Source organism: Leuresthes tenuis, unplaced genomic scaffold (genome assembly GCF_036924035.1).
Source record: "Leuresthes tenuis unplaced genomic scaffold, fLeuTen1.0.hap1 SCAF_9, whole genome shotgun sequence".
Lineage (NCBI taxonomy): Eukaryota > Metazoa > Chordata > Actinopteri > Atheriniformes > Atherinopsidae > Leuresthes > Leuresthes tenuis.
Genome location: NW_027325363.1, coordinates 34,241,162 through 34,264,715, shown reverse-complemented (window position 1 = coordinate 34,264,715; position 23,554 = coordinate 34,241,162).

The following is a 23,554-nucleotide window of genomic DNA, read 5'->3' as shown; positions in this document are numbered from 1 at the left end:
AGTGGAACAGCTAAAGATATAGATATACAAGAATACGAGTATATTTATGAAATGAATATAAACCCCCCTGTGGTTTTACACAGGTAGAATGCCATCTTGAAGTGAACTGCTGTGTGGAATACTTTGCTGGGAATTCAGTATTCCCAGCATTGCAAGCATGGCTGGGAAAACTGAATTTAATCGAATTTGGGAACATTTATCACTTTTATACTACAATTTCTGTCAGGTGTTGACCCAAATGACTTAAATAACCAAACTTTGTCAGTGGCATATGTGATGTTAACTAGGAATCACGTTAATACCATGTGTAAGAGGTATCAAATAAGTTGTTGCAGTTCCCATGTTTTCCCATGAAAGGCAGACACTATCGCGCTTTCTTAACAAGGGACTCAGTATTGGGGCCAGGAGATACAGTCATGTGCACTCCCTGGAACCCTGGGCTTTCCATCACCTCCACTGTTTTGTTGATGATGAGCGGTGGAGTGTAATGGGTTTGATTCTTCCTGAAGTCAACTATTTGTTCTGTTGGCATTCAGAACAAGGTTGTTTTTTCAGTCCACAAACTGCTACATCTTCTCCCTGTAGGCCAGATCGCCTTCCCCACAATCACAAGCTGCAGCCTTTCAGTGAGGAAGTTGAGGATCCAGTTGCAGAAGGTGGTGTTAAAGGGGAACTCCGGTATTTTTAAACCTAGACCTTATTTCTGGCATGAAATACGTTTATCTACTCACCGAGAACAGTTTGACCAAAGGTGGCGTCCTTTCAGAAGATATTTACTTGATATTAAGATATGAAGATATTAACTTGCGATCCATATAATGGAGGGAACAGGGCAAAGACGATGCAGCCTCTAAATAAGGCATTATCTGTCTTTATTTCATCAATACTTTAAAAAGAATGAATAAACAAACACGTGCTATTGCTCTGTTAGCACATAGCTACAGGTTCGCCACAGGGCTGTGTTCTGTCCCCTCTATTTTTATTCTATACACAAATAACTGCAGGAGCCATTACACTGACAGGAGGCACTTCATGAAATTTGCTGACGACACGGTCCTAATCAGTTTACTCTAGGATGAAGAGGTTGACCATGGGCCAGTTACGACAGACTTTGTGGAGTGGTGCGATAGCCATTTCCTCAAGTTAAATGTTCAAAAAATTAAGGACATGGTAATTGACTTCAGGAAAACCCCATATACAGCTCACCCAACTATTACTAAGGGTATGGTAGTGGAGATGGTTGATTCGTACAAATATTTGGGGACAATAATCAATAAAAAACTTGACACATGAACTAAATATCTCATCAATCTGCAAAAAGGGCCTGCAAAGATTATACTTTCTGTGCAGACTAAAATCTTTTAATGTCGATAAGACGTTGATGGTTTTGTTTTACAGATTACTTTTTTTGAGTCAGTTTTAACTTTTTGCTTGATCTCATTTTATGGAAACCTGTCGATTAAAAACAAAAATCATCTGCACAAAATTGTGAGAGATGCAAATAAGATAATTGGCATGCTGCAGCTCTCTCTCTCAGGGATTTTTGACAGATGAGTCTTACAGAAGGCTTGGTCCATCCTGTCTAGCCTTCACCACCCATTGTTGGAGGAATTTATTTCTCTGCCGTCTGGAAGGAGATACAAGCTATCTAGGGTACGAACAAACAGGTACAAATATTTCTTTGTTCCACGTGCAATCAATGCAATTAATGTGCACAACCTTTAAATGCACTGATCTTGTGGCATCTTTTCCTTTAAATATTTTATAGGAGAGGTATTTTATTGTCTTTTAAATCAAGTTTTTGGTTGTGCTGTACTCTGTGATATTGTTTTATGTTTGTTATGTCACAGTTTGACTATTTATTATTATTGTTGTTGTGTTTGGCTGCACTGCTACTGCAAATCAAATTTTCCCTAGAGGGACAATAAAGCTCTGAACTGTACTGAACTGAACTGTTATGTGGCTACTTGCAGCTATAGGAGAGCTAACGGAGGGAATTCTACACACACCTCTACTGGGATGACTTCATGAACACGCATTCACTCCAGTAAGAACATCCATCTTACTCAAAGTCGTTGTTCACGTTGTCAAAATTTGATAAATATCCTGCCATGTTGCACAAAACTAGCAGTAGCAAACTCCGTGTGAAGTTAGCCAACTTTCACCGAGCAAGGAGTAAATAAACTGTGCTCTGGGGGGGCGTGTGAATGAAGTCGTCCCAGTAGAGCCTGTAAGGTCTAGGTTTAAAAATACTGGTGTTCCCCTTTAAAGCCCAGAGGTGCCAGTTTGCTTACCAAGTGCTTCAGGATGATCGCGGAAATGCTGTGCTTAACCCTTTAAAGGGCTCACTGAAATACTAGGAAATTTATAAGTTTCAACCCTTTAGTGTTATTGGAGACTATCAGATCACTTTTTTCTTTTAATTTTTTACTTTGAGAAAGATGGAGGTCTTCTGGCTCATTCCTGATTGGTCAGAGCCCATGACGTGTGTGTATCCTGACACAGACATGGCATACTTATCCACCCTGATGTGCTAGTTGTATGTTGCTCCTGCTATGAGCATGTCCCAGTCTGTGCATTCAAAACAGTCCTGCAGGGCCTCCACAGCTTAATCAGACTAGACTTTAGTCAGTCAGTGGGTCTACATGATGAGATTAATTTAATTATAGCTATTGTTGGATTATGCTCCTTATTTTAGCAAGAGTAATTATTCTAGGATATATGGCGGTGAATAAATTGAATCATTGGCACAAAGCATATTATACCCCGGTACGATAGGTGGCGCTGTACCCATTTCAACTAGTGATAATAGAGCCACTTCCGATGGACCTCTTCACAACCACCAACAACAACAAACTCAGGCATTTGAGAAAGATGGCAAATGAAGAGCAAGATGAAACTACTCTACATTTAGTTTGTGATGAGCATGGTTATTGCACAAACGTGATGCACAACGGCGCATTCTCCATCGTGCTGTTTATTTCTTTCATAAGGCTGCGACAACAACAGTAATGTCGTCTAATTCAACTTCCAGGTGACGGGAAAAAATCTCGAGCATGCGCAGAGCGCAAAGTCCAATTCACCACGTGCTTCACCGTCTGCAAGCTCATTTGGTGTGATGATCAACCGAGTTATCTCAGGGTCTTAATCTGACTGCAAGTAACCCAATCTGGTCCAATTTTTTGTCAGATTAAGGTGTATACATGAATTTAATAACTCAGTCCAATTGTAATTTAGCCATTAATCCGGTTTTTACAGTGCCATGTAACCCCACTGACTAAGGACTTGTCTCTGACTTAACAGGTGCTTATATGCAGGAATTAGCATTACAGACAGGTTTGAGGACCCAGTGGGGTAGTGGGGTGTTGCCTTTAAAGCCTACTTGATTTCACAGTATGCTATCGTTACTGACACCTTGCAAATTGCAGTAGAGGCAGTAGGTGGGACCAGTGGGGCTGCTTTTTTTTCACAGATTACAAGTCTCTTGTCTTACTGCCTGGGCATAGGGACAGTTTTAGAAAATATCACAAGAAGTTACTGTTATTCAAATTACCAATTGAAGCTTTAATGGCGGTAGTGAACAACATGGCGGTGACCGCAAAAAGCTCATACATAAAGACATTTGAAATAAACTTCTCTCACCAACACAGAACATGTTACAGGCTGGTTCACATCGTAACAACATTTGCAATACATGTATAACAGCAGGAACTGGTTACATCTGTCAAATACACTTAAAATCACTGTGCATCTGACATACTTGAAAACATGCTATCTACAAGATGATGCAGACCAAAGTTTACCACCAAACAAACTGTACAAATGACATCTAATAAGTGTCTTCTACCACTACAAAACTAATAAAAATGCATTTATATACAACTGTAATGCACCTCCCAGGGAAGGTAAAATGATCTGTATATAACTGTAAGGAACTACATTAGCAGAGCAATGACTGGAGACAATATTGGCATTATTGCACCAGTTGTTTATGTATTTCTTTTTGTTGTATTATGTTTCTATTAAGCTGGAAAGTTGTTAGCTCCCAAGTTATTACTTGCAATAACATCACTTGTTTAAGATTAAAACTAAACTACTTGGTTGTGGTTTGAAAAAGATCTTTTTGTTATTTTACAACACAACTATCATCCTCGTAGATGCTATTTTGCTAACCATCTACATACATGTAAAAGGAAATATTAGACTCCAGAGTCCAGATTTACCCCCATGGCATCTGGACTCCCGTGACCTGCTATTTTTTTTCTTTTTTGACAACAGTACTGTTACTTTCCTGGACGTCATTTTCCCAGTTTACATGCAGGTGCTCTTACTATCACTGGAAGTGTTCTTTTTATAAATAGCTTTAGCCAAGGCAAGGCAAGGCAAGTTTATTTGTAAAGCACAATTCAACAACAAGGTGATTCAAAGTGCTTCACAGAGACATTAAAAGAGAAAAAATAAAAAGCATGATTTAAAATTTAAACAAAAGAAGGAAATAAGAACAATAGATAAAATCAGAAAAAATTATATATATGAAAGATAAAATCAATAGTTAAAACATGATTCCGTTTTGAAACTCAAGCTTATTCAAATGCAGCTGAAAATAGGTGTGTCTTCAACCTGGACATAAATACACTGAGTGTTTCAGCTGATCTGAGGCTTTCTGGGAGTTTGTTCCAGACATGTGGAGCATAGAAGCTGAATGCAGCTTCTCCATGTCTGGTTCTGACTCTGGGAACTGATAAAAAACCGGATCCAGATGAACTGAGGGGTCTGGAAGGTTCATAGTGGGTCAGGAGGTCACTGATGTATTTTGGTCCTTGACCATTCAGAGCTTTATAGACTAGCATCAGAACTTTAAAGTCTATCCTCTGATGGACAGGCAGCCAGTGTAAAGACTTCAGAGCTGGACTGATGTGCTCCACTTTTTTGGTCTTAGTGAGGACTCGAGCAGCTGAGTTCTGGATGAGCTGCAGTTGTCTAACTGACTTTTTAGGCAGACCTGTAAAGATGCTATTACAATAATCAAGCCTACTAAAGATGAATGCATGGACTAGTTTTTCCAGGTCCTGCTGAGACATCAGATCTTTTAGCCTTGATATATTCTTAAGGTGATAGTAGGCTGACTTTGTTATTGCCTTAATGTGTTTGTCCAAATTTAGGTCTGAGTCCATCACTACACCCAGATTTCTGGCCTGGTCGGTCATTTTTAGATTTATAGATTGAAGCTCTGTGGTGACTTTCAATCGTTTATCTTTGGCTCCAAAGACAATTACCTCAGTTTTGTTTTTGTTTAGCTGGAGGAAGTTGTGGCACATCCAGTCATTAATCTCCTCAATGCATTTTCCAAGAGCCTGTACAGGCCCTCTGTCTCCTGGTGACATTGCTATATACATCTGTGTGTCATCTGCATAGCTATGGTAGTTTATTTGGTTGTTTTTTATAACCTGTGCCAGTGGGAGCATGTAGATGTTAAACAGAAGAGGTCCCAGGATGGAACCTTGGGGAACTCCACATGTGATTCTTGTCTGCTCAGATGTAAAGTTACCTATTGACACAAAGTACTTCCTGTTCTCTAAGTATGTTTTGAACCAGTTTAGTACAGTTCCGGAAAGACCAGCCCAGTTCTCTAGTTGTTTGAGTAATATATTGTGGTCAACTGTATCAAAGGCAGCACTGAGATCCAGTAAAACTAAGACTGACATTTTTCCACTGTCTGTATTCAGACATATGTCATTAAACACTTTGGTCAGAGCAGTCTCAGTGCTGTGGTGCTGTCTAAAGCCTGACTGGAGGGTATCATAGCAGTTATTTTGTGTTAAAAAGTAATTAAGCTGTTGAAAAACCACTTTTTCAATGATCTTACTTATAAATGGGAGATTTGAGATGGGCCTGTAGTTGTTCATTTGCGTCTTGTCAAGATTGTCCTTTTTCAGCAGAGGTTTAATTACAGCTGTTTTTGGAGGCTCTGGAAACACACCTGACGTTAAGGACAAGTTCACAATCAGTAACAGGTCTGACTCCAAAGTCTTTGAGACCCCTTTGAAAAAACCTGTTGGTAGGATGTCTAAACAGCAAGAGGAGGACTTCAGGTGACGTAAGATGTCCTCCAGGTCTTTACTGTTAATGGGTTGAAATAGTGTCATGGTGTTTAAACCGGTTTTCGGTGGACACAGTACATATGCTGAACCTGCTGCTGATGTACCAACTGCTTGTCTAATATTTTGGACTTTGTCTATGAAGAATTTGGCAAAGTCATTGCAGGCCATGGTGGAATGGAGTTCATTTGCCACTGACACAGGAGGGTTTGTTAGCCTGTCAACTGTAGCAAATAAGGTCCGAGCATTATGACTGTTTTTGGTGATGATGTCAGAGAAGTAGGATTTCCTTGCATTCCTCAGTTGTAAATTATAAGAGTGAAGTTTCTCTTTATAGATGTCATAATGAACCTGGAGATTTGTTTTTCTCCATCTGCGCTCAGCTTTCCGACACTCTCTTTTCTCATTTTTCACCAGTGTGGAATTTCGTCATGGAGACTTCTTCCTTCCAGAGATAACCTTCACCTTAATGGGAGCAATAGTATCCATAACATTTAACATTTTAGTATTAAAGCTACTGACGAGCTCACTGACTGAACCCCCGGACAGGGCAGGTGTTAAAGAGAAAACCTGGTTAAAGATCTTACTACTGTTTTCAGTTATACACCGTTTTGAGATCACTGCTGTTGAGACATTTGTGTGCACTGAAATCGTACTCTCAAAGAAAACACAGGAATGGTCAGACAGGCCCACATCAGACACAGTAATCTTTGAAATGCTTAGACCCTTGGAGATCACTAAGTCTAGAGTGTGCCCCGTATTGTGCGTGGGCTCTGTTATATGCTGAGTCAGCCCAAAGTTGTCCAGAGTGTTACTCAGGTCTTTAGTCCCTCTGTCCTGAGGGTTGTCCATATGGATGTTAAAATCACCAACAATAATTATACAGTCAAAATCAACATAGATCATAGACAGCAGTTCACTGAGGTCTTCAGAAAAATCTGCACAGTATTTCGGGGGCCTGTAAATATTCAGAAACAGGACTCTGGGTGAGGCCATCAGCTGTATAGCCATATATTCAAAGGACTGAAAACTTCCAGGAGATCACTGCTTATATTGAAATGATTCATTAAATAAGACTCCTCCTCTCCTGCTCACTCTGGCCTCGCTGATAAAACTGTAACCAGGAGGGGTTGACTCAATAAGAACAGCAGCACTGTTATTTTGTTCCAACCAAGTTTCAGTTAAAAACATAAAATCCAGTGTGTGCTCAGTGATAAAATCATTAATTAAGAATGTTTTCCCAGCTAAACATTTAATAAAGCCAACTTAAGTGTTTTAGAGGTATTATTTGCCCCCTCGTGTTTGGGAGCAGTCTGTGGCACACAAGGTATGTTTACTTTATTTAAAGATCTTTTTGAGTGCAACTCTCTGTGTTTTGACTGGGTCACATTTCTCCTTCTGTCACCTAAAAGTACAGAAATCTTAAAATCTTCTAATAAACAGGGTCCCAGCTTGTCCTGGGAAAAGTCACGACTGTCGGAATCCACACAGCCTGGACCCCTCACACATCACACATCAGACTGCGGAGACAGAACATGGTGGCAGCGTGAAGGGACAGAAGGGGGTGGGGCTGGGCTCCGTTGCTTCGGCTGCTCTAGTAGGGGCGGGGCTCGGCGGGGAACCTTTGGCCGCTTTGGTGGGGGGTTTATGGGGGATAAAAAGGGATTGGGCTGGGGGGTAGATCTAAGCCCAGCATTGACCCGTTCCATCATCTCCTCAGTGAATTTCAGGTGAGGGGAGGAGGGAGAAAGGGAGGGTGAGGAGCTTAATGACCTGTCAGGGGTTTGGGGGGCTGGGAAAGGTCCTGGTCCCTGGTCCTGGTCATTAGTGCTGTTGAGAGGGTTTGGGGCAAATAAAGACCTCTCTTCTTGCCTCTGATGTCTCTCCTTTCCAAAGTTCCTCTTGGGTGGGGGCAGATGGAGTTCCTCCTCAAGGTTTCTGCTGGGATTTGTTTGTTCCTCTCTATGAGATAACTCCTTGTTTATCTCAGCCTTGGCCCCGAGCACAGATGGATGACGTACGAAATAAAACATGTTGGAGGTGAACAGTTTCACCCCTGACTTGTTAAAATTAAATCCATTTGCCTTAAAAAGATGCCTGCGTTCCCAAAAAATGTTAAAATTATTAATAAAATGCACTGAGTGGTCAGCACATACCAATAAAAGCCATTTATTCAGTGCCAGCAACCTGCTGAATCTTTCCTCTCCTCCTCGGACTGGTGGTACAGGTCCACTGATGAATAGAGCTGCATTCAGCGAGCTCACTGTGTTTAATAATCCAATGAAGTCCCATTTCAGAACCTCGGATTGTTGCTTGGACACATCGTTTGACCCTGTATGTAGAACGATGTTTGTCACAGTTGGATATTCATGTGCAATTCCAAGAATTCTCTCCTTTAGATTGTTAACCATATCCCGAGGAAAGCAGAGGACTTTAGTGTTCTTACCGCACATCCTTTGAACATCATTTACGGCAGAGTCACCCACAATCAGAGTTTGAGGCCCAGCCTTTAGCTTTCCTTGTGGCCTTTTACTTTCCAACTGGTTTTCAGTCCTTGCCTTGCTGCTTTGGGATGGATGGTCGTCCAATAGAGATCCAGAGTCCTTCGATAGTGGAGCAAATCTGTTCTGCAGTTTCACACTCGGTTGTTTTGGGGGTTTGTTGTTAACCTTCCCATTCACAGATGTCCAGTCCTGTTTCCTCCCATGTACAGGGGTAGAAGAGCTCCTCTGCCTCGTAGGGAGTGAAGGCCAGTCGGTTTCTCCTCCTCCCACTTTCAGGAGACATGATTTACTCTTTGGTTTTGCACCGAGACAGTTCCAGGGAGGATTATTATTAGCTGATTTATTATAATGCACAGTCTACTTTCTTGGTTGTGTTATCTGTGCTCCTTAGCTGTGTGTTAGCTTGCTCATCTCCGCTGTTTTGAATCAATGGCAAGGTTGTTTCATTTCCACATAATCCATTTACCTCCACATTTACTTCTAAGCGATGAATTTTCGTCTCCAGTACTGCAATCTTCTGCAGGAGGCTGTAGTAGTCATCTGTGGAGAAGGGAGGCATCTTGTTGCTAGTTAGCCTAACGGTTAGCACCTTTCCAGGCTATTTAGCTTTAGCTGAGTGCTAGGTGCCCGGACACTGTAAATCAGACTTCAGCTGTGTGTAGGCCACGCACACGGAGTTGCTGCCTCGTCAGATAAGTTGTAAAAAGAAAAAAAAATGATTAAAAATGATTTTGAAAGTCTTGGTTCACTTAAAAGAAAAAGAAAAGAATTATATCCAAGACTTGTGGAAAGAAATAGAATGATTTAAAAGCAAATTAAGCAGTAAGCAGCAGGAGGAAGCGGAGACGCGTCTGCCTGGGTATCACTACATGTTCATCAATGTTGTAGCTTGCATGTACAATAGACCCATGGGCCCATAATTGGAATGAAGACAATCTCGACTGAAATAATATAGCTTAAATCAACACATAATATACAGAAATTTAAAATTTACAGAAAAAACAATCTGTGCTACAGCAGACTGTCACGGCTTGAGCCCAAACTGTCAGGAAAAGAGACTCCAATGGAGATCAGAGGGAATAAAGGAAACTTCCAGGCACGGGAGGATTATGCAGAGGGAAGGAAATGATTAGAGCAATCTTCCTGAGATGAGATGAACAATCCGAGAGAGAGAGAGGGGTAAATAGTCCTTACTTGGAAGGAGTAGGAGTCCGGATGGAGAGGGTACAGGCTGTGTCAGTCTAGCAGAGGCTAGACGGGCAGGCAGGTGTGGAAATATGGCTGACGAGGAATCCAGACTACGGACAGTCAGGTACAGGTTGGAACCAGGAAACCAAGGCGTAGGAACAATGAGTCGAGACAGGCAGAAGCTACGAGAACAAGGGTAAGTTAAACAACTACGAGGAACACTATTGTAGAGAATTTACCGATTTACCACTTAGTAAGTGAGATTTACTGGCGAAGACAGGTTGCTCCTGCAGCTCCAATAAGGTAATCATAATGAGGGATGATGAGGAGCAGGTGTGGTAGCAGGAGCAAACCAGGCTCCACCCCAGGCTCTCAGGAACACCTGCTCCGCCCACCTAAGACTCAGACCCAAAACACAACTTGTGTCATATTTGTGTGGACTGTGACCCCAGATTTATAGCGCTTTTGGTTTAGTTTGAATATTGAGACAAAAATCTTTCTCTTTGTTTGGAAAGGAAAATATTGTATTTCATTTCTAAAACCTTGAGTTAATCATGTATTAACACTGAGGACGTGCTTTATTTCCAAGTCTGGTTTATGTGTGATTAAACAGCAGTGTCCTGTTTACATGGGAAATTAACTTGAGGCTGTGATGGCTATTATCCTCCTACAGACACTTGAACAAACACCCACATACTGCAGTGACAAACCAGCAGCCACACATACTCTTAGACAAATACAAATGGGAGAGTTATGCTAGTGTGGCGTACAAACACAAGAATGTGCTTCTGCATCAAGCACATATGTATGCATGTAGCATGTATTCCCACATCAATGCATGTTATTTGCATGCATGTTATCACAGTGCTGTAATCATAAGCTCTTGTGCCCCTTTACAAAAAAGAAAATAAAAAGCTTCATGGCATACATGTGATATTATATCAGCATTTAAGCAAGGTTAAAGGTTAATATATATTGGAGTATTTTATGGTCCTTCTGATCTGTAGGTGAATATGACAGGGCTGGTGCCTCAGAATGTATGAACATGCCTGCATACCTAAGACACATCCTAATTAATAATGGTCCTATTCATTAAATCTTTGCTTTCAAAAGGGTGCAGCATGTTGAGAAGGTTGTAATTTCTGATGAAATGCAACCCTGAAAAAAAAGACAGATCCTGAAGGATGAATATTGAATATTCTGGAACATATAGCCATCATTTAACCAAATTATATTATATACTGCTAGCATTGTTATATAAATGACACTGAGGTTCAATTTGTTGCCAAAATATTTCGTCAAGAGAGCTTTTCTGGGATACAGTGAGGGGAAATCACCAAAATGGGAGGTCACCTTAACACTCAAGTCCTGCTTTGTTATTTGACCATGTTCACTTAAAAGCATGATATAACTCCTTGAAGAAAAGTGAAGTTACATTTAGAAAATTTAATGACCCAAACTTAACCATATAACTAGTAGGTCAGTCAAAAGTCACATCATTTACAGCATTATATAATGCTTATACACAAAAATTTTCCATCCATCATTTACCGCCTCTCCAGGAATTGGGTCACGGGGGCAGCAGCTTGAGCAGAGAAACCCAGACGTTTCTGTCCCTGGCCACTTCCTCCACCTCTTCTGGGGGGTGCCAAGGCGTTCCCAGGCCAGCCGAGAGACATAGTCTCTCCAACATGTCCTGGGTCTTCCCAGGGGTCTCCTATCAGCGGGACGTGCCCGGAACACCTCAACAGGGAGGCGTCCAGGAGGCATCCTAAACAGATGCCCGAGCCACCTCACCCTATCTCTAAGGGAGAGCCCAGATACCCTGCGGAGGAATCCCATTTTGGCCGCTAGAAATCGCGATCTCGTTCTTTCTGTCACTACCCACAACTCGTGACCATAGGTGAGGGTAGGAACGTAGATTGACCGGTAAATCCAGAGCTTCGTCTTCTGGCTCAGCTCTTTCTTCACAACGACAGTTCGGTGCAGAACCCGCAACACTGCAGACGCCGCACCGATCTGCCTGTCAATCTCCTGCTCCATTCGTCCCTCTCTCGTGAACAAGACCCCAAGATACTTGAACTCCTCCACTTGGGGAAGGCTCTCTTTCCCAACCTGGAGAGGGCATTCCACCCTTTCACGGCTGAGGACCATGGTTTTGGATTTGGAGGTGCTGATTCTTATCCCAGCCGCTTCACACTTGGCTACAAACTTCTCCAGTGAGAGCTGAAGGTCACGGCCCGACAACGCTAGCAGAACCATATCATCCGCAAAATGCAGAGACCCGATTCTGAGGTCGCCAAATCGGACCCCTAGCCCTGACTGCACCTAGAAATTCTGTCCATAAAAATTATGAACAGAATCAGTGACAAAGGGCAGCCCTTACGGAATTCAACCCTCACCGGAAAGACGTCCGACTGACTGTCGGCAATGCGGACCAAACTCTGACACCGGTCATACAGAGACCGAACAGCCCCTATCATGGGATCCGGCACTCCATACTCCCGGAGCACCCACCACAGGACTCCCCGAGGTACACAGTCAAACGCCTTCTCCAAGTCCACAAAACACATGTAGACTGGTTGCGCAAACTCCCCTGCACCCTCCAGGACCCTGCTGTGAGTGTAGAGCTGGTCCGAGATTCAGGAGGTGCAGGATCAACGCATCCTCCTTTCCAGTACCCCCAAATAGACATTACCAGGGAGGCTCAGGAGTGTGATCCCTGTAGTTGGAACACACCCTCCTGTTCCCCCTTTCAAAGTTTTCGCCTCTGCAACTGCCGAGGCTCCGTTCTGCTTGGCCTGTCGGTACCCATCAGCTGCTTCCAGAGTCCCACTGGCCAAAAAGGCCCGATAGGACTCCTTCTTCATCTTGATGGCTTCCCTCACTGCTGGTGTACACCAGCGGGTTTGGGGGTTGCCGCCACAACAGGCACTGACCACCTTACAGCCACAGCTCCGGTCAGTCGCCTCAACAATGGGAGCACAGAACATGGCCCATTCGGACTCAATATCCCCCACCTCCCCCGGAACATGGTTGAAGCTCTGTCAGAGGTGGGAGTTAAAGCTCCTTCTGACAGGGGATTCCGCCAAACGTTCCCAGCAGACCGTCACAATATGTTTGGGTTGCCAGGTCTGATCGGCATCCTCCCCCACCAGCGGAGCCAACTCACCACCAGGTGGTGATCAGTTGACAGCTCCACCCCTCTATTCACTCGAGTGTCAAGGACAGATGGCCGTAAGTCTGACGATACAGGCTGGTTCCAGAGCCCAAGCCGTGTGTTGAGGAGAGTCCGACTATATGTAGCCTGAACCACTCAGTCTCGCGTACCAGGTCAGGCTCCTTCCCCAACAGAGAGGTGATGTTGCACGTCCCAAGAGCCAGCCTTCTCTCTCCATCTCTTCGCTCTCCGCCTTCAGCTGCTACCCAGCTCACATTGCACCCAACCCCCTTGGCCCCTCCCACGGGTGGTTAGCCCATCGGAAGGGGGACCCACGTCGTGTTTTCGACCGAGCCCCATGGGCTCCCTGGCTGCCCCTGGATTCACTCTTCTTAGTCATCAGATAAACTTTCCAATGGTGTACACAGTCCTGTTTGCCTGTTGTGATTGGTTCATTAACCCAGTTACGTCATGTTTAGAGTCAAATTAGCAAGTGATGTTATTTTTTAATCAAATATTAATGAACTGCAAGCTGCCTGGATCTGCTCACGACGCTAACGTGTTGAGGCGGTCGAAGTTGTTTATCGAGGCACACCTGCTACCAAAAGTAAGTCCTACTGTACTCTCAAGATATATTAATACATGCATAAAATAGTATTTATTATAATTCCCGTCACCGTGTCTTCCACACACATAACTCTTGTGTGTGTGAAACCTTACTGTTCAAAACACTGCATGAAAAGTGTTGCCTCTGTGGCCAAGCCACTTGATCATTAATGGAGTTAAGCTACTGAAAATTTATTGATGCAGGAAATGGTGTAGCTACCACCAAGCTACTGAAAATTGTAGTATGTCACTAGCTTAGCTACAACTTAACTACTGCCCAACTCTAGTAATCATTTTGTATTTTTACATTCAGGAACCAAGAGTGATCAATCAGCCACTTTTTTTTTTTTGGGAGATCCAGCGTATCCTATCATGGACTGGCTCATGAAAGGCTACACCCATTCCCCAAACATCACCCCTGAGCAGGAGTCATTCAACATCTATTTAAGCTCTGCAAGGACCACAGTAGAGATTGCATTTGGGGGACTGAAGTCGTGTTGAAGAGTTTTGATGAAGCACAGTGACTTCCACTTTTCATTCACCCCTTACCTGAGTGCAAACTTCCCCCTGCACCAATCATACCTTTAGATGAGTATTTAGGAAATAATTGTTTATATAATTACTGTACAGTTATGCTTGTTTCTTTCCACAAATAAACAAACACTCGTGAAAATTATAGCATGCCACATCAACAATCGCCAAAGAAGCCTAATTCTTTTAGGAATTAATATAACATGTGATGAGTATCTGTGCAAAAGTAGATGCTAAAAAAGTGGACTTAAAGCAGTTTTACAGAGGTTTTAACACAGGTATGTCCAGGCGGATACCACATGTGCCATTTGGGCATGTTTTTGTTGTGCCATTTGACCTTTTTCAGGTACCAGACTGGACAATTAACTATAATTCACTGATTTATCACTATGGTTATTCATTCCATTCAAATACAATTGTTTTTGAGGTCTCTGTACATTCTCACATTCAGCCCCTTGAGGACGCACAGGGTAGAAAGTCACTGAGGAATTACACAGATGGATATCTTGTCAACCAATTGAGATTGATTGGCAGATTGAGATGATTGACCCTTCTATCGACCAGTCAGAGTCAGGATAATTGATTGGTAGCACCCACAGTCACCACCTCTGACACACCAATGACGATCTAGAATGAAGGAAACCCAAAGATAGTATATCGAACCAAGAGTCACACTTCACTTTCAAAGCCCCTTTGTCTTTATGTAAACAACCAGGACCTTCGTGACTGATCTCAAACTAAAGCAGAGACATAGGAGGAGACATTAGCAGCGTTTTTTCACGTTGGAATATTACTTTAATACAACTTTTGACCACAAAACAGCAAAGATAAGACATACAGTATCGTTTCGTGGATTTTTTTTTGCTACTCTTGGGGGGCTAGCTCGCCAAGTTTTTGCCGCACTGAGTCTCGGCTTTCACAGGACACATTGTTTGTGTGGTTTGGTTGAAGTGGTGAAAGTAGCAGAGGGACTTAAGTGGACATACGCTGTTTTCGTGTTTTTGTTACATGCCTATATAATTGCTTGGGGATTGAACCATGTTTCGTTTGGGTGGCAATGCTTGGTATAGGCTTTCAGCTGAGTTTCTCCCCGTCATTTTGGTATGCTTCATGTTTGGACTGGTGTAACAGACGCTGGTTGTCTGTGTAGTGTAAGAGTTGGCAACCTTTAGTGACCTATTTCCCACAGTAACGAAAACATTGGGAGCCACAAAACCCTTTTAACATTTAAAATGAAATAACACTTTAAATAACGTTTTTGTGTTTTTTTGCCTTTATGCTATGTATAAACAAACTATAATGTGTTTAATTTCTGAAATCAATGAACGACTGCAGAGAAAACAAAATTATATGTCTGCATGTAACAAAAGGATTTTTGAACTATGGAAAAAAGAGTATGAGTAATTTGAGTAGTTTGGTTGAAGTTTACTTTCAAGTAAAATACTGAATTTCTATTTGAGTCCTTGTATTTATGAAAAAAAACACCAAACTTAAATTATCCACCGCTGTAGGTACCAGATCGGCTCCGCTCGGGGTCCTTCGTCTGCTGATTACGTCACACAATATGATTGGCTGTACATTTGAATGGGAGTATATTGTGATTGGCTGTATGTCAGACAGTTGTGATTAGCCGAGTTGATATGGTACCTACACCGCCTTTTCTTTTGACTTGTTTTCTCATGTTTTTTGTTGGTTTTAGGAAATTAGATTTTAGTAATTATCTTCTTGTTATTTTCTTTCACATAGGGTTTAGGTAGCTTCCCTTTAAAATCTAGTTTGTTTTGTTTCATTATTTTGGCCTTGGTTCACTCTGAAGAGAAGCTTCATTTTCAGTTTTTGTATTGTTTGTGTGCTAAGCAGCAATAAACTGCTTGTTATTTTGACTATACATGTGTGTGGACTTCTATTAATGTTAGGCAAAAAATATACGTAAAACATGAGAAGAATTGTGATTTTTCTGTTGGATATGTGTGTATATATACACAAATACACACACAGATAAGTGAAAAATAGCTTAAAAGTATGCGTGTATACATATATAAATGTATATAATTGCACAGTCTAAGTAAATAAGACAACTGAAAATTGGCTTAAAGAAATCTAGCTGGCATCTATTGTGAAAGTTGAACGCAATGTAATTTGTCTGAGTGGCGTTGCTGCAGATAGCATATTGTGTGACGTACCACTAAGACCCCGAGCTGGTCTGGTACCTACGCTGGCAGCAAACCAAAAACTGTTTTTTTTTCTTTTAATCCATAGTTGGCCTACCCGAAGTTCCAAAAGTTGTGTGTCGCACATTGACGGTTGTGACGCATATTAAGGGCGCCAAAAAATGTTAATACATTTTATTTAGATGTTACAAGATCACCATAATCTTCAAATTTAGAATTACATTTTAAAAACAAATTAATTAAAATAAAATACATTTTAATTAAACACTTATTAAGTATTTTGAAAAGCCACAGGGAGCCGCATCAGAGGGATGAAAGAGGGATGAAAGCCGCATACGGCTCCGGAGCCACAGGTTGCCGACTCCTGGTGTACTACATGCAACTCACGAGGACATTCGGGTTGAAGAGGCTAGCTAGGTTTCTTGCTAATATAATAAGAATCTCCACAGCAAGCCCCAAATAAATAATATAAAACGTATGACTACACGCGTAACCAAAACAATCGCAAATTATATTTACAACAATACAGAGTAATTTAAACAGTTTATTTGCGGAAATACTCACCATCAGAGAAAGCTGATCCAATATGGAGGTGTAGACTTGTAGGTGAAACCCCTGAAAATTCCATTTGAAACCCTGTTTTTTTCCAAAGTGTCGAAATGCGCAAGTCTACTGTAGTTGGCCAGACCTCAAACTGAGTCTGACTTAAGCTTATGTGTCTTGCTAACAAAGATACTGCAGTGAACCCAACTCTTGACCCAAATCTCAACATTGTTGGTTGGATTAAATTACAATGCAAAGTTAACATGGATACATAATGTTTTATATTCATCTTACTCATAAATCATGATGAGACCAACAATTTAAGTTTTCATTTTTACAGTGTGTACATGTGGAGAACTCCAAACCATGGAATACATTATGAAATGCAGCCAAGACCCACAATTTACTGGAGATTACCTGGCCAAACTAAACGCAGCCATGCTTGCCTTTGCCAACCACTGGAAAGACGTGATATAGAAGACATAAACACGAAGAAGAAGACTGTTTAGACACTGGTAAAAATTTGGATGAAAGAGTATTCTTGATGGTGTTTGGTATTTGTGAGAATACGCAAGAATATGATTTAGCCCAGTTGAACTGGTAATTCAGTTCGCGGTCCTTTAAAGTTACTGAAAGAACAGTTCATGTCATGTGACCAATTGGTCAGGATTAGTGTTTTGGACTATATGTTCAAATTTAGAAAGCACCCTCATAAGGCTTATTCAGCAGCAGTGGAAGTTCTCTTCTCCTCTCAAAAGATGATAAAGCAGCAATATGACAAGAAAACACTACTTCACTCATTTAAGTCAGGTGATAAAGTTTTAATTTTAGTTCTACTTCCAACCTCTGGCTCGGCTCTATCAACTGGCTTCATTCGACCATATGCAGTTAGAAAAAAGTGAGAAGTAACAGTGATTATGTGGTTAAAACCCAGAAAGCGTAAGACTTGTCTGTATCATCTAAACATAATACAAACATGCTTATTATGTGAATATGAAAGGAAAAATATTAGGTGGGAAGTAAGTTACCAACTTCAACATGACCTAGCTGCAATCCATGGAGATCTCTGTGCCTCAATACTCCAAAATCAGATGGCACCACTTGATTTTGCATGGATTTTCCCAAAGTGAATGCAGTTACGTTATCTAATTCCTTTCCATTGCCTCGCAATGAAGATTGCATAGACAATGTTGGTTCCGCTACTTATAACAGACTGAAGGGCTGCTTCTGTCCCATAGCCATCAAGACATTAAACATCACCTTGCACCTCAAATGGTATTGTGTGCAATATATGTGTTTCACATTCAATATCCTAGATGGCTGTTTTGACTACTTTTATCTAACCTCATATATATATATATATATATATATATATATATATATATATATATATATATATATATATATATATATATATATATATATATATACATATTAATACTAGGGCTGTCAAAATGAATGCCTTAACGTAAGACGATTAATTTCAGGAATTAACAGCAATAATCTTTTCAATGTATTAACGCATTTCAACCCCATTTCACCCACAATTCAACCCCTGCCGCGTCTAGTCATTGTCTCATAAACAGCATGGCTGACATGAGCGACATGGAGGGGTCCAAAGAACCCATTGGCACTCTGGATGGACAGTTAGAGTATAAAAAGAACAAAGATGGAACAATAAACAAACATGTTGTGGTTTGCTCAGACTGCACAAAGCACTTTTCCTTTCACCTCAAGCCTTAAGTATCATCTTAATGCCAAGCATTCATTTGTTGGGGCTTCAGCTTCAGGTGTTTCGCCTGGCATGCGTCACCCTTATCGAACACGGAGCATTAAGTAAGAGAATATTTGATAAGCTGATCAACACAATGGTTGGCCTAGGACGGTAGACCAATTAATATTATCGAGGACAAGGGCATCGCAGAAGTTTTGAAAGTGGCAACTTGCGACGCATTCTACAAGCCAACGTGGAGAGGCACAGTGATTGCTAAAATGAACAAACTTTATGACGCTAAAGGAAGGGGATTTGGCTTCAGTGGAATATGTTGCTTTGACAGGAGACCACTGGACTTCCGTAAGTAACAACAATCATCTGGGTGTGACGGCGCACCACATCACTAGAAACTGGGTACTTAAGTTATTTGCTTTAACCGTAATGAAAACAGAAGAGCGTCACTTTGCAGAGACGTGTGCTCAAAAGAGTTTCATTCTTCTATTATGTATTTACAAAGAAAAAGAGCAATGAATAAGTTGTCAAAATTGTTCAGAAGTAAATTTATCTTTTGAATTTGTCATTCATAAATTCTTTTTTATATATATATATATATACCCGCTTGTTGTCATTTATCTATTTATCTATTCTAACAACAATACACAGAAAATTTGAATTTTTCAGTCATCTTTAGGAATGGGATTAATCAAAATTAATTCACAGCAACCCTGTGATTAATAAGATTAAAAAATGTGATTGTTTGACAGCCCTACTTTAATTACTTTTACCTTTTTGTACACCCTTTTATAGATATTTTATTTTACCTATCATTTTTTAAACACCAAAGGGACAGCACCTAATTCCGTTATACTTGTTCCAATGACAATAAAGGAAATTCTGATTCCGATAATGCAATATATCATTGTCATCATAGAAAGGCGTAGTATGACATTGATTGTCCAAGGTATGTCTCTGTTTTTTGAAAATGGAAATCAGTCAGTAAAATATAGTATTTGTACAATTTATGAGCCTTTATTAACTTAGTTTCACGCTCTTGTGTAACAGCTTGTGTACACTTACATACATCTATGTATATATATATATATATATATATATATATATATATACACATCTATATATTATTATTTTTATTATTATGAAGGTATCATGACCCTGACAATTTTTTCATGAACATGAAAGCTCTGACAATTTAAAATGCAAATTTGAGGTACACACTTTTCACAGCCTAATTTCCTATACGAACAAAATAAGACAAAATTATTATAAGAATGATGCTTTTACACTGCTGAGACAACAATAAAGACACCTTGCATGTAAGCAATCAAACAAAAAAAAAATTAGGGCATACTGGTTCACACAGGATGATTTCCAAGGCTGTTTATGTCAGTTGTGCAGTGAAGCATGGATAAAAGTCTACATCCACAATGACGCATTCTTTAAATCAGATAAATATCAATCGATAAGTAACATGTTATGTTGACTCAAATATCTCATATGTGGTTGGTCTCTGCCACCTCTCAGTCCTCTCTTCTCAGCCACATTCATATGCTTTGGGCTCAAAGAGCCAGAGGAGGGCAGGAAAGGGGGAGAATAAAAAAAAAACACCAAAAAATATTGGCTCTCGTAGCCAAACCTGGTGAGCCAGCATAGGTGATCCCAGAGAGCTTACACTAAGCAAGCTTAATCCTGTTGAGTAAGAATGGGCACAGGGAGCCATGCCAGCCAGCACGGAGCCGTTGGTGTGTGGAATTACTCCCCATGGCAAGGGTGGCCCTCCAAAGCACAACCTCTTGCAATTGCCAGCTGCAAGTGGGCAATGGTGCTGGGACAGGCTTACCAGTCAGTTGGTTCCCCGCCAGATATTATATTCTCTCTGACTGGTTGTGCTGCAGGTCAAAGCTTGCAACTTGGGAGGTGTCACATTTTAACTGAGATTACAATTTATGACATTCTTGTTATATCCTATTGATGCTAATATAACCAGAGCCTCTGATAACATCTACCTGTAAACTCAATGTGTTGTTTTATTTTATGTAAAGCACTTTGAATAGTTTTGTACATGAAATGTGCTATACAAATAAATTTGACTTGACTTTACTTGACTTGTTTTAGGGCACTTGGGCTTTTTGGAATTTTCTATTATTTCTTTCTGTTATTATGTCATGTTGTCAAAAGTTTGTGTCTCTCGCTCTCCCTCTCTCTTTCTCTCACACACACTCACATACACATACACGATTGTAAAAATGACACTGTAGATCAGCTCCAAACCCTTGCAAAATTATTATTATTATTATTATTATTATTATTTATTCATTATTCAGGTCTTGTTGCACTTTCCTTTGTTATTTATTTCTCTTGTGGAATTCATAATTCCTCCATTAATTTATGAAAATAATTAACTTACAATTCAGTCAACCAATTAGTACTACTTTTTAAACTGATAAAAATAGCTTCTCATTCTCTTGCCAATGTTTTTACATTCAGCTTACACTGAAGGTAAGTTTTGTTCTGTCCAATAATTTAGCATAAGACAAGAAAGGGTAGGTTTTATTGCAAGGATTAATTAAATTATTTAATAAACATATACCAATTCAAATGTTTCTATAAACTTTACAAAAAAAATTATATGCCCATTAGGAATCTGTACAACTGGAAAATTTTCTGCTGTTACTTAAGACACTTTTTAATATCTGTTATGATGCTTCACCGTGTCAAAGATAAAGTTGTTTACATGTGTGAGCAACTGAAGCCCATAACTCATAAATAATGCTTGGAATAGGACCCCAAATCCAAGTTTAATAGCAGACATCAAAGATTTATGACACAAACAATATGAACAGCAAAGAGTTGGAAGTTTAAACCATTTCATGGAATGTCATTGGGAATGTGTGGTTATTTTTAGATTAAGTAAAAAAACTTGAAGGACTGACTTGGACACAGGAGAGATATTGGGAATGCAGTATCATGTGCTTCACTGAGAAATGTCTGCAAGACCCCCTGTGCCTGTGTACTTGGCCTTTTGACAGGCAGACAAAAACAACATACCGAGTGGCAAGAGTAAAGGAAGAGCAACTGCAGTGCTGGTTAACGGATGTTGCAATCCAGGAAATATCTCTGAGATGGGCCTGTGACTTCTTATCAATGATGTCTATAGAGTTAGTGCACCTCCTTATAGTGTACTTAATGTTATTAGCTCAGTTGTTGCTAGAGTATGAAACACAACTCTCAGATGCAAGCATGGTGATCTCTGGAAATTATCATTTTGTCTCCTTTTTGATGCATCAACATTTTGTATAGAAATAAGGAACCTTTATGAATGTAAAGCTCCCCTTGATGCCCATAAACTGCTTATTTATTTATTTTTGTTACAATATTTAACATGTGATAGTGTCGAACCGGACCGGGGACAGGGAAAGAGGAAGAGCAAAGAAGAAGAAACAGAACAGAAATAGAAAGAAAAACTAGACAACCAGCTGCTACACCTGTAAAAACAAAACAGGAGACAATACACGGTCTCTGTGGGGAATCCAGCCTTAGAGCCACCAGGAGCACCTGAAAGCAGACAAGAAGAGAAGAACAAAAACAGGCAGTGAGGGCCACAAGACCCAGGCCACCAGCAGCCCCCACAGAGCACAGAACCCAGGAAGCCCACCGCAGGGACAACCACGCATACACCCAGAAGACTGCAGAGGAAGCTCCCAGACAGAGCCCCCACAAGCACAGGGCAAAAAATTCAGGCAGCTCTAAATGGAAATTAATGTCATCATAACATAAGCTCATTGAAACGATGCTACGGTATTTGCATGCCATAATTAAAGCTAACGGTGGTCCAAAGAATATCCAAAATAGTATGAGACTTTTTTTTGGACATGCAGTGTAGCATATCTACACTGGATGAAAATGAGCAGAACTGCCTGAATAGCTCAGTAAAATACAGAGATGAAAGAGATTGATTTTAAAAAATTGCATTTCAGAAATCAATCAAAAACACAGTTATACTGTAGGATGTCACAGAGACACGTGGATAGGATTTAAAAACTTGAAATCTTAAAAAAATTGATTGTAATCAAAAAATAGCATCTAACATGTTGCAAACCAAAAATATGTTTACAAGACTCTGTGAACACTGTTGTATATACAAACGTAAGACTAGAAAGTCAAGGCATTTAATGCAGTCTTGCAACCAATTGCAAGGTTCTACCTTAACCTTCTTTTCTAAGCATTCATAGAAGAGGCTATGGTTTTTGTCACATCAACATAAAGGTGAAAAACTAAACGTGGGTTCCGTGAAAGAGGATTTACTACCTTGCAATAACTGTTATGATTATTGTTACAGGTAATTAGAAACTTATGAAAATGCAAATATTTTTGCTTCTCAACGTCCCTAACTCTTGTAAAAAGGGTCCTGGAACCTTCCGACTTTAAACTGATATATTGAAAACTAGCTAGTCGGAGTAATTTGATATAGTTTCACAAACTTGATGTGATTTTTGTTTTGTAAATTTCACAAAAGTTCTTACATAAAATTTTGCAGACAAAGGGGTTGAATCAGTTCAACGAGCATTACAGTATAGATCACTAGTTTCTATGTTATTATTATTTTTTTAATACCTCAAATAAACTGCACTCATGAAAAGTATTCTGTTTTCATAATTTCTAAAAAAAAAAAAAAAAAAGCAGGATTGGCACAATACAGGGACTAATTCAATGTTTAGCCCTTCTCTTTAGGTTAAAACTTTAATGGCTTTAGCAGAGAAAAATCCTATGGAAATGTGCTGACCTGTTCTCTCACTTTAGATTAGCCCTGCCTAACCGATTAGTACATTCTCATACACCCAGAGCCATAAGGAGAAGAGAAGACACCACTTTAAAGCGACATTGTTCTGCAGAATGAACATGTCAATCGCAATTCCTGTTACAGCAGTTAACAGCCCATCAGCAAACTGGCAGTTGCAGATTGAAAACTAGTTGAGTCTGAGTCCTTCGTTGAGATTCTCCCAAAGCTTTACACCAGGGTGTTA